Raw genomic sequence first — 12695 nt, forward strand, 5'->3', positions numbered from 1 at the left:
TGTTTTTTCCTTTCATTCAATTGTGTTCAATTTTTGGAGACTGCTTGGCAAGGATTTTCAGAAGTGGTTTGCCATTGCCTTCTTAGGGCTGAAAGAAATTGACTAACTCAAGTTCACTTATCTAGCTTTGTGGATAAGGAATCACCTGAGGGTCTTCCAGTTTCTGCCAGTTAAGCCTGATGCCTTAACTACTACACCAAATTGGCTCTCAAGAATATGTTATAATAGCCAAAAAGTAAAGGAAAAGTATGCAATGGTCAATCCAGCTTTTCCGAGTTGTACCCACTAGAGGTGGTTTTTTCCCATTATTATTTCCCATGTGGTTGGGTCTTCCATCCATTTAATAAAACACCTTCTGTTAAAAGTATGAGTATCCTGAGGATCTTCCTTCATTCCTCCAAATGCTGAAAGCAGTGTTGTGCCATCCTGCTACAAGCTCCTTCCCTTTAGTACAATACTCCATGTGGGCATTACTGAATAATAATAACAAAAAACCTTACAAGCCAAATTTCAAGCTAAAGGAATATGTTTCTTACCCATACACACTCAACATATATGCTGAATAGAATATCTTGTTGGGCCAGGGTTTAGGCCTGCAAGCTTTCTTCCAGAAGCTTCTGAAGTCACCTTGTTGTCAATTGGTAGATAAGCACTTTTAATTCATTTTAATATTTCTTAGCTTATCTAGTGTAGGAATCAGAAATTTCCTGTTAATCCACATCAAACATTCACATACTGTTTTTTTCTTTCAGAAGCTTAAAGAATCAGTGAAACTTTCCATCATTTGGCATAAATTATTTTCATAACTACCATTTATGATTAAAGTTTGACAGTATATTCCTTGCGTAAGCCAACAAGAATATCGACTTCAATATTATTTTTACCTTAGTTATTTTTATAGATGTATGATTTTCCCCCAGCGGATTAGTTACAGCTGAATGAGAATCCTACTCCCAAATTCCCAGGAAGAAGAGTGAAAATTACAGCCTTAGCACTATTTTTTTTATAAGACTTTATTAAGTTTCAGCAGAAGATGAAATACAAAAACATAGAAAGAAAAAAAATAAGGAAAAAAAAGGGTCAGGGAAAAAACAAAATTTGTTACCAAACTTGCAGTGAACTCTCTGTAATTGTGACAGCAACTGACCAGGGAGCCTCAAAAGTCTGTCTGGACTCAAATCTCATTCTTGAACAACAGCTGGGGTGCATGGTCACAGGGCTTTGCTCAGCTTTGGTTCATACATTAATCATAGATAGCCCTGTGTAGACCTTGTTGGCACTAATTTCCATTCCTTATTACATGTTATTAGAAAATGCAATCTTCATTGTGCTGGGAAATTACAAGCTGTACAGAATGTAGTAGCCAGATTGTGAGTAGGAGAAACCTACCCACTACTTTAAACTAATACCTCTTACACAGTTAATGTACTAGTGTTGTGGTTAGCTGGCAGCAGGTGCAGACGGCTGAGGAGAGTGAGGACTCAGATGAGGGGCCAGGACAATTAGGGAATGGACTGCTGCCTTCAGAGATTGTGGGCGCTGGCAGCTGTGATGAGGAGTTTCCAGAGGAGCTTGTGCCAAGTGCTCGTGTGCGCAGGATTGCTCGTAGGAAAGAGCAGCTACAACAGCACGGGTGACTTGGGAGTAAGGCTGCAAGGTAATGGCCCCTCCTTCAAGAAGATAAAAGCCAGCTGTGAAACAAACATACTTTGCAAAAGGCAAAGACATTTTGAAACTCCAGCCTCGTGGACATTCCAGTATCCTGAATTTGTATTTGAAGATTCTTGTATTGCAAATTATTTCTTGTCTGTTATCTTTTGGCAAGTCTTGCACAATTTGGCAAGGCTTGTGCTTATCACAGCTAATTATTTTGCAGAAGCATTAAAAGGTTTCTGTTCCCTTTGGATTGGATTTTGATTTGTTGGAAAAGGGCATGGGTCAGAACAACTAGTTACCAGTAGGCTTCTAGGCCCAAAGCCTTATTCTGCATGGCACCAAGTTAATTTAGGGACCACTTTATTCAATATCCTGTGAGGACACATAGGGATGATTGTGGAAATCTCACTTTCACAAGAGGTGAGGGACATGAATTAGAACAAAGATATTCTCTGGGGTTGCTCCTACACTGTAGAACATGCTGCCCCCTGAAATGTACTTTCTCCCTTACTCTTTTCAGGTACTGAAAACCTTTCTTTATGAATTTAGGCATTCAGCATCTTTGGGGCAAGGTTTGGGCAAGTTTATTTTGATTTCTGGTGATTACATGTCATGCCCCTGAAGTTTTCTTGGCAATATTTTTGGAAATGAGATGTGACTAGCCCAAGGACACCAACTAGATTCCATGCAGGTTTCCCTACACCTATTTCAGTGCTTTAACCACTGGACAGAAGGCAATAATTTGGCAACCATTTCAATCATATTTTCAATGAGTGGAATTCTTTTTAAAATACATTTAATAAATGTATTTGTAAAATGGTAGCCCTTTTGCATAACATCATTATTATATTAAAGACGTTTCAGTGAAGACAGCTGTTCTAACCTTGATTGACCTTAGAAAATAAGCAAGTTTGGATTGGTTGAATCAAGTCATTGAATTTATGGGGAGCAATGGCTATTATATTCCCAAGAACAGTATAATTGCCACTGTAGGCCATCTGCTGGGACATTATGATTTTCTTGTGCAGTTGATTGGCTACCATGAGAACAGACTTCTGGATTAGATGGACCAGGGATCCAATCCAGCTGGGTACTGCTCATGTTCTTAAAATTGGCACTTGAGGGGGACTGCTAGGTAATCCCAGGCTCGACTGGAAAGTCCCACATTCCAGACAACAGCAAGGTTAATCCTTCTCTTCAATGCTTTCAGGAAAACTGTCTGAATGCAAACACCATAGATCTTGCTGGAGACGAGGGTGTCTTTCCTTTTAAAATGTATTCACCTATTAGAACAATTTACACAACTTGCCAATTAATGTGAAACTCAGGATTAAAAACATGAAAAAATATTATAATAAAATACATAAAAACTTCAAGCAAATGCAAATACTCAATAGGAGCTACATTTGGTCTAACACCCAGTGTTTGGGGTAAAGCCATGGCTTTCCAAAAGCTAGGCAAGGCCAAGACTGCGAGAATTTCAGGGATAGCTTTTTAACAAGGCAGGAGTGACATCAGAAAAGGCAGGTGTTCTGGGTTCCATTGGCTGATACTGCTTAAGTAAGAAGACCTGAAGTATGATCACCTTGTCAGATCTTATTGGATGTATAGAAGTCATGGAAAACAGACAATCCTCAGGCCCTGTGGTATTTAATATTTGAGAATATCAAAGAAATTATAGTTGATACCTAAAGATCTTCAACAGTCTTTAACAGAGATACTTGTCAGACCTGCATGTCTCAGACCATCCACACATGGAAGCAGGAAGAGACATTTTCATGTGGGAGCTGCTTTTCATCAGATATTCCATAAATATCTGGAATATATTTATGGACTATCAGGCTGTGCTGGATTTGCAGAAAGTGTAACAATCAGCTAGAGAAAACCCAGCTTTATTCATTTGACATTAATTACATAAACTTCTCATTTTCTGTAAGTTTAGTCAAATGTTGGGTTTGAGCTATATTTTATTTTAATGGCTCTATTTTGTAGCACTCAGCTGGTTTTAGATTGCCAATAAATTGTTGTTTGTGTTACTTCTGGAAGCTTCTCCTGATTTTTTTTAATCAACACAATAATTCTCTCTGTGCTGTGACACCATAATGTAAGGTATGGCAAACTAAGGGAATGAATTGTGTTCCACAGTGCTTTTCTTATCAAGCATTTAAAGCAATATGTCTTTTCCTCAGTGTCTTTACTAGTTCATTATCCTTCTCTCCTGATTATATCCTCTCAAGGACATACTGATTGCTTTTGGGATTTTTTTTTTAAAGTGGCATATTTACCTTTTGGTCTCTCTGGTATGGCTCCATTCCTCACCTGTCTTTTCTTTTTTACTTTTTACTTCATTTAATTCATGTCAGACCTCTCTGCCATTAATTTGACCAAGAAAAAACTTCAAGATTGACTGTTAGTTACAAGGAGACAAAATAATGTTTGGTTGTTGTGTCCTTTGTTTAAATGAAACTATGCAGAAAGCAAAATCCAAGGAAACAAATGCCAGACTATTTTTACAGATGGACAAACCTGTCAATTTCATTTTCTTCTCAATAAGTCTTTCAAAAAATGAAAAGAGAGAAAATACTTCGTTCTATATTATTTGTAAAGATATGTGCAAATTTTGGGACATTACCTTGCAAATCAACTAAACAAATTCTTCACTTATTTTCACTGGTCAAATTCATTAGATACAACTGTATCATTTGAAAAAAAAAAAAGGCTACTGATGTATCTGCCTGCCATTTAACTGTGAAATCTAATTTAATATAAACCAATAAAGGTAAAGACAGGAATTCAAGCCAAAATTCCAAGAACTAATCTAAGGGATTTCCTGTTTTTAGATATGAACACATATAGAATTTTGTTAATATAGTTTAGTGCTCTCACAAAATGGCTTCCAGGAATCAAACAACTGCAAAGTACCAATTATGCAAAATGTCACCTATCATTCTCTGTCAGTCCCTTCACCCATAAGCACTCTTATCCCTGCTTACCTTTATAATTTTTTTTTTCAGGAAAGTTAAGCACATGTCCAAACAAAGATTTCATGCATTTCTTGTCATTTCTATTTCCTAAAAAAAAAAAAAAAAAATGTAACATGCATAGGAATAAAGAATGGGCTAAGATTGGCACGTAGCTTTATGCCATGCCACTTTCTTAGCTCACAGAGAGAAAGAGAGCGAGGCCAGATTTAAAAAAAATATATGAAAAAGAGTAAATGATATAATGGAAGCAACTCTAATTCATAAAAGTAAAAGATTTGAACTAGATTAGTGTTTCTCAACTTTAGCAACTTTAAGATGTGTGGAATTTAACTCCCAGAATTCCAGGTCGGTTAAGGAATTCTGAGAGTTGAAGTCCATGCATCCTGAAGTTGCTGAGGTTGAGAAACACTAAACTAGATTTATAAACTACATTTAACCAGACTTTATTTTCTTAACATTTTTCCAGTGCACTATTTCTTACTCCCTTTCTGCACTTTGCATAACAGTATTTAAAATCTATTCTTACCAGTACCTGCCTGATTAGATCAGGCAAAAAGAAACTATTATGGATCCCTCATTTTCCAGAGGTATGGAGGGCTGAAGAAAGATGGTTTTGCTTTCCGTGGTAGCGCTGCAGTCCCTTGGTGGACTGTTCCCTGTTAATTTTTTAGAAGTCTTTAAAGTCAGAATTGTTTCAGAGAGCCTTCTTCTGATTTTATCATGCCACCTTTACTTCTCTTTTTTTGTTCACAGTGTTACATGCGATGGTGTTAATATTGTTTACCTTAAAAAGCAATGGTGAGATTGGTGTGAATGTCTATGACTATGTATATATAGTCTCAGAAAAGGACAAGTATAATAGTTGATGTCAAAGAAATATAAACCTTGCAGGGTAGTGCAGAAGGAAGCATAGCCAGAAGTCTATTTTATTATAAGCTCTATTTTATTATAAGATCAGAATCTTGTAGATTTGATCTGTCTCTCCTTGCCTTTACAATGTCCTTTCCATACCCTTCTGTGGGTTTAACACCTCTTATCTGCTCTTCCACATTTCTCCAATGTCATTCTTCTTATATATTGTTACAGGAAGCTATTTGTAGGCATACGCATATCCTTGGGCACCTTTCAGAACCAAAGGTAAGCACAATAAAGTTGTCTGCCTGAATGGAACGATCTGTCCAGTTCACCTTCCTCCCCTCTCCCCAATTATTAATAATTGCATTCCACTATTTCTATGTGATCTAAGTAAGAAAAGTCCTGAGCAAAACATTAAACAAAACACTAGTCTATTATTAATATCAATAGAAATAGCACTTAGACTTATATACTACTTTATTGTGCTTTACAGCCCTCTCTAAGTGGTTTTACAGAGTCAGCATATTGCCCCCAACAATCTGGGTCCTCATTTTACCCACTTTGTAAGGATAAAAGGTTGAGTCAACCATGAGCCTGGTAGGAACTGCCAAATTGCAGTCAGCCTGTAATCAGCAGAAGTGGCCTACAATACTGCACTCTAACCACTGTGCCTCAGTGGCGCAGTGGTTAGAGTGATTAAGCTAAATTTATTTATATTCTTGTAATAAAAGGGGAGGGGCAAACTAACTATGTTTCACAAGAATGACCATATACCTCAAATTAGTTAATAAAAGTTTAATAGTTTGCAATCCTATGCATTTTATTGCTTATGCTTAGATAGTAGAGTCGGATATATCCCTGACGAAGTATGCATAAATTGTATCATAAATGGCTAATTGTATTTATAATGTAAATTCATTCCTCTACTTTCTTTTCTGATTACTATTGTTAGCAAGGGTCTGCAGGATCTTAGTCATAATTTGCCAATTTTAGCTCCCATAAATTGATTGTGATTACACTTGTACCATTGCAGTACCGCATAATAATTCAACATTTGGAACAAAGAAGAAAATGAACATCAGAAACACACCATTTTATAAAGCAAAATTTTAGGATTCAAAAATGCTTTTTAACAAGCTAGACTAATGCTCCAAAGCACAGGACAACATCTATTCCTGCCAGGTGAATATCAGACAAAAATTATTTTTATGTAGCTTCAGACTGTTGGTTGAATGCCTGAAGGTTCATACGAATTGTTTTGTTGCCTCATTTCTAGCCAGTTTACATTTTTTAAAGTTTTTGAAAACAGAATTAATGGACACTTGGAAACAGTAGGGAAAATAAGAATTGTCCATGTGCTCTTCCTATGTTAGATTCATGTGTTCTGAGGTCATCTTATGCTGTTTCTGGCCAGTGAAAAATGAACAAAATTTGGAATCAATTACAATCTTATCTACTTATGAATAACTGAATAACAGTAAGTGAAGTGAGGTAATTCTAGAAGGTTGTGTAGAGCAAATAGTGAATTGATCTGCCAATAATTCATAACTGGGTGGAATCCAAAATCAACATGGAAGGCCCCACCTTGTAATGATTTCTGCAATGGTTTCTAGAATAAGTAGGATCGTATATGTATGTGTATGTGTATGTGTGTTAGGGCTTATTAATCAAATTTCAAATCTTTGGACAGACAATGCCTTTTTGTAGACTTTTTTTTGGGGGGGATTTCTAGATCTATCAAGCAAATGGTGATAATAGATGTTAGTTTTCAACTGACTAACTTGCTACTTATGAGTGGATATAGATAAAGATATAGATATAGATATACATTTTATATGGATAAATATAAAGAAACATGGGATTAATTTATACAAAATATAGTAGGGTAAAAAGTATGATAGTTATATGTTATTAAAATATATATGCATAATATGTGTCAGGGTTAACCATAATATGTGTCCTAATTAACCTATTTTATTGTATATTTTAAATATATAATTGTAACTTTATTGTAACAGTATAGATAGATAGATAGATAGATAGATAGATAGATAGATAGATAAATAGATAGATAGATAGATAGATAGATAGATAGATAGATAGATAGATAGATATAGATATGTAGATAGATATAGATATATCTATATATGTGAGTCAGACGAACACAATACAGAAGCCTGATGATGGCAGATGAGATTCTGCCGAAACATTGCTACAACTTTAAAAGCACAACTATAATGACGTGGGAAAATACACGAACAAAGCTGAATACCATACATACATACATACATACATACATACATACATATGTGTGTGTTTTGTTAAGTTTTCACAGGTATTTATATGTATGGTATTCACAAACCCAAACTATGGCTAAGATACATCAATGACACATTTATTATTTGGCCCCATGGAAAAGAAAACCTAAACAATTTCCTAATACACCTAAACAGCACACACCCCAAAATCAAATTCACCATGGAAACAGAAACAAACAAACAAGTACCATTCTTAGATATACTAATCTACAAAAAAACAGATGGCACACTCGGACATACCATATACCAGAAGAAAACACACACCAACCACTACCTCAACGCCCAATCCCACCCACCCCCAGCACAGATAAACTCCATGTCCAAAACACTAATTGCCAGAACCAAATGCCTGGCAGACAAGACACACATAAAGACTGAACTATGCACCCTGACTAAAGTACTGAAAGCCAATGGCTTCCACAAAAGCAAAATCACTGGCTTGATCCACAAAAACACACTGAGACATAATGGAGACCTAGAAGATAAAGAAACCTATGGAACAGCTGTCTTGCCCTACATAAGTGGTACTACAGACAAAATCAGTAAGATACTACACAGGCATCACATCAAGACTGCCTTCAAAACAGACAAAAAAATAGCAGCCATCCTAAGAAACCCCAAAGATAAAATTGACCTGGAAAACCAAGGCATACATGAAGTCCCCTGTGCATCATGCCCTGCCACATACATTGGACAGACCAATAGAAGAATAAATACCCACCTAGATGAACACGAAAGTGCAGTAAAAAAGCTGGAACACACCTCCCCACTAGTCCAACACATGAAAGCCACAGGTCATAGCATCGACTTCAATGGCACCAAAACCCTAGCCACTATAGAAAACCCCAGCCACAGAATTATCAGAGAAGCCATAGAGATTGAAAAAAACCTGAAAGCATGAATGGAAGAGATGACTCCACCAGACTGTCAATTATCTGGAAGCCTGCACTCTCAAACAAAAAATCTCCACACCACAAGCCAGACAAACACCTGGGCACAAACAGACTCCCTCTGATACCTCCAGCTCAAACACACCCCAACCAGGCCCCCAGATGAAACCTAGCTTCCTAATAAATGATAGCCTCCGTTTACTCGGAGCCAAGCCACACTAAAAGCCTCCAATATAGGAAACACAATGTTGCCAGCCAATCAAGACTCGAAAAGCTACAAAACAGACAGAAGATATTAGAAACTCCAACCAAGCAGAACACAACAAACTCCAATACTAATAAACATAGACCAAGACTCCCAACCAATCAGGATGAAGAAAAAAACATTCTGGCACAGCAGTAGGCTAGTACCAAATTTAAAACTGAAACAGCTGTGAAAGTCTGACTCCCAGACAAACACTATACAGAAGCCTGATGATTGCAGATGAGATTCTGCCGAAATGTTGCTACAACTTTAAACACACAACTATAATGACGTAGGAAAATACCCAAACATAGCTGAATACCATATTTTTACATATATGTGTGTGTGTGCATGCATGTGTGTGTGTTTGTGTGTGTGTGTTTAGGTGTGCTAGGGTCTTTTCCCATGTAAGATTGAGAGTATCTTGGCAACGTTTCGGTGAGGTCCCACTCGCCATCCTCAGGCTGGTGCTTTTGGCTTCATGCCAGTGCAAGCAGTGTGTGATCAGATCTGCCATCTCTCTATAAATACTGGTGGTAGGGGTTGGTGTGCTGGGCTGGTTGGCTGTGCTGCTGCCTCTTGATTGGTTGATGGAGTTGATGTTGGTATAATGGGCTGTGTGATGGCCTTGTGAGTTTTGTTGTGGATATATCCTGGATGTTGTGCTGTAATTTCCTGGGTCGTTTGTTTTGTAGTGATCTTTTTTCCATTAGCCTCTCATGTTTTAATGGCTTCGGTAATGGGTTGTGTGATGAGCTTGCGAGTTCTTTTGTTGTGGTATCCTGGGTCCTTCATTGTAATCTCCTGGGTCGTTTGTGTTTTGATCTCTTTTCCATTAGCCACCTATGTAGTAATGGCTTGGGTAATGGGTTGTGTGATGATGTTGTGAGACTTATTGCTGTGGTATCCTTGGTCTTGTGCTGTGATATCCTGGGTCATTTGCTGTGTTGCAACTTCTTGAGTTCTTGTGGTATAAGTTCCTGAATTTTCTGATGTGATATCCTGAGCGGGTGGCTGTGATGTAGCATTCTGGGTTTTAGTCTGGCTTCGAGTTTGGGGTCTGGATCTATGTTCTTGGCATGTGTCAGTTTGTTTGGTTTTGGGGTTGGGGGGGTACGACAGCTGGTGAAGCAGCCGTGGTCTGCTTTCTGGATGGTGGTTGTCCTTCGTTTATAAGATGGGCTCGGGCTGGGTCTGATAAGGGGGACTGGCGGTGGTGTCCCATGTTGTTTCGGGTCTGGTGTTAGTTTTTGTGGCTGGGACTCGTTTGTTGGTGAGGGCTAGCTTCCAGATGTCTGGTAGGTGGGAGGTATCATCCCGTCTATTCATGTTATGGAGGTGTTTCTCTGTTTCGATGGCTTCCCTGATTATTCTCTTGCTGGAGTGTTCAGTGTTGGATATTAATTTGGTTCCTTCGAAATTAATTTCACGTGCTGTGGCTTTAAGGTGCTGGAAGAGGGAGGAAGTATTTTCTTCTCTTCTGACTGCGTTTTTGTGTTCTGCGATGTGTGCATTTATTCTCCTGTTGGTTTGTCCAATGTATGTGGCTGGGCAATTGTTGCATGGTATTTCATAAACTCCTTGGTTTTCTAGCTGGATCTTGTCTTTGTGGTTTCTTAGGATGTTGGCTATTTTTTGGTCAATGCCGAAGGCTGTCCTGATATTGCCTTTGTGGAGAATTTTGCTGATTTTGTCTGTTGTGCCTTTGATGTAGGGGAGGAGTGTGATACCATTGTCTTGTTCGGTGTCTTGGTTTTTTGGGGGTATCTCTTTTCGGATTAGATTGGTGATAGTGTTTCTTTGGAATCTGTTGGAAATTAATACGTTAGTGAGGGTGTGCAGTTCTGTTCTCAGATGGTTTTGTCAGCTAGGTGTTTGGTTCTGGAGATGAGGGTCTTGGCTACAGAGTTGATCTGTGCAGGGTGGTGATGGGATTGTGCATTTAGGTAGCGGTTGGTGTGTGTTTTTTTCCGGTAGATGGTGTGTCCTAGGGAGCCATTGGGTTTTTTTGTAAATTAGGACATCCAGGAAGGGAAGTTGGTTGTTGGTTTCTGTTTCCATGGTGAATTGTATTTTGGGGTGTAGGTTGTTAAGATGTGTGAATATATACATTTATTTTTAAGCCTATTATGCATTTTTATGATATATTTTTGTGTTTTTGTTCACAGTATTACAGTGTAAATTCAGCGCCAGAAAAGTAAACACAGATGACTAAGGCTTCTTTTAACTTCTTTATAAATACATGAAGTAAATTTTACAATACCATTTGTAGTTTTCTCCAACATAGAGCAAACTCAAACAGAAGCGGACATGTTACATGTTCAGAACAGAACAACAATTCAATAGTTCAGAAACAGACATCAGTTTCACTTTAGTTCAGCAAGCAAGACACACAGCAGAGAAGAGAAGCAGTTTCATTTTCAATAGACAGACTCAGAACTTAATATAGAACCACATCTAGGCGAATTCTAGTTTCAGTTTCCAAACAGTCCTCATTGGCTGATTTAGTTGCTTTTAGACCTTGTTACTATGCTCTATTCCAGTTAATGAATATACTCTGACAATTTTGTACTTTTATTTTTTTTTCTATTGAAGTCATGAAGTTTCAATCTCATACTATTAGAGTGACTAGGAGGCACAGACTAAAGTTTGATTAGGCTGTATAGATTGCATGATTTTAGGTTACATCAAGAATTGTTGGGACATAAAAGCATATTATTATTAAAATCCAGAATCAATACATTGCAAAATGAAGGTATTTTATAGATCATAATTTGCCATGTTGGTGCAGTTTAGTTTGGTAGATAAATGTTCTTTAACTTCCCAATGTAGACAGAGAATGAATGACTTGCCCAAAGTCATTCAGTTGGTTTCTGTGTCAGTTGGACTGCTTTGAGTCAACATTTAACCATTAAAGCACTCTGAATCTCTTTCTATCAAGTGCTTTGAATGTGACAAACCCAGAAAACATTACTTTGATTTCTGAAATAATTTTTTATTACTGGTACTGTAGAGTAATGTAAGAGAAACTTGAAAGTCTGCCAAACTATTTTTTATTTACTTAAACATAGTGTAATTAAGGTGGAGTTATTCTGAAAATATCTTTTCTATAATGCTTTTACCCTAGTTATATATTTCCAAGATCTTATTCTATCAAATATGTACTCAAACACACATATGCACACATGCGTGCACGCGCACACACACACACACACACACACACACACACACACATCGATTCTCATACTGTCCTTATTCAATGAGTCTCTGGTAAATATGACAACTCTTATAGGATACAAATGACACACATATTCAATTTGGAATCAGATGAAAGATTTCTTATGTGGAAGTATTGTAGAAAAGTTTTGGCATAATGGGTATATAAATATGTAAAAAGTCAATTGTAAGAAGTAAGCTAGTGGAAAGAACTAAAGTTTTGCAAAAGAAACCTGCACTGAGCATTGTTATAGGAACAACTTGGTATCAAGGAAATTTCTGACATAGATATTGCTTCTTGTTAGATTGACAATACTATGGAGTGATGTCCTAGTTATGCCAGCATGATTCAGAGCCAAGAACATTAATAAAAATACAATTAGGTGGTACAAGTGAAACTTGTTAATTTGATCTAACACATCATAAACATAAATGTTAATTCTATCTCTAGTACAATTCAAATATTGTTAATTTATATTAAAAGATTTCAGAATGTTTGAGTTGAACTACATTGCATTTATGTCCTGCATCT

Source organism: Pseudonaja textilis, chromosome 1 (assembly GCF_049901715.1).
Source record: "Pseudonaja textilis isolate UNSWEBS1 chromosome 1, rPseTex1.2, whole genome shotgun sequence".
Classification (NCBI taxonomy): Eukaryota; Metazoa; Chordata; class Lepidosauria; order Squamata; family Elapidae; genus Pseudonaja; species Pseudonaja textilis.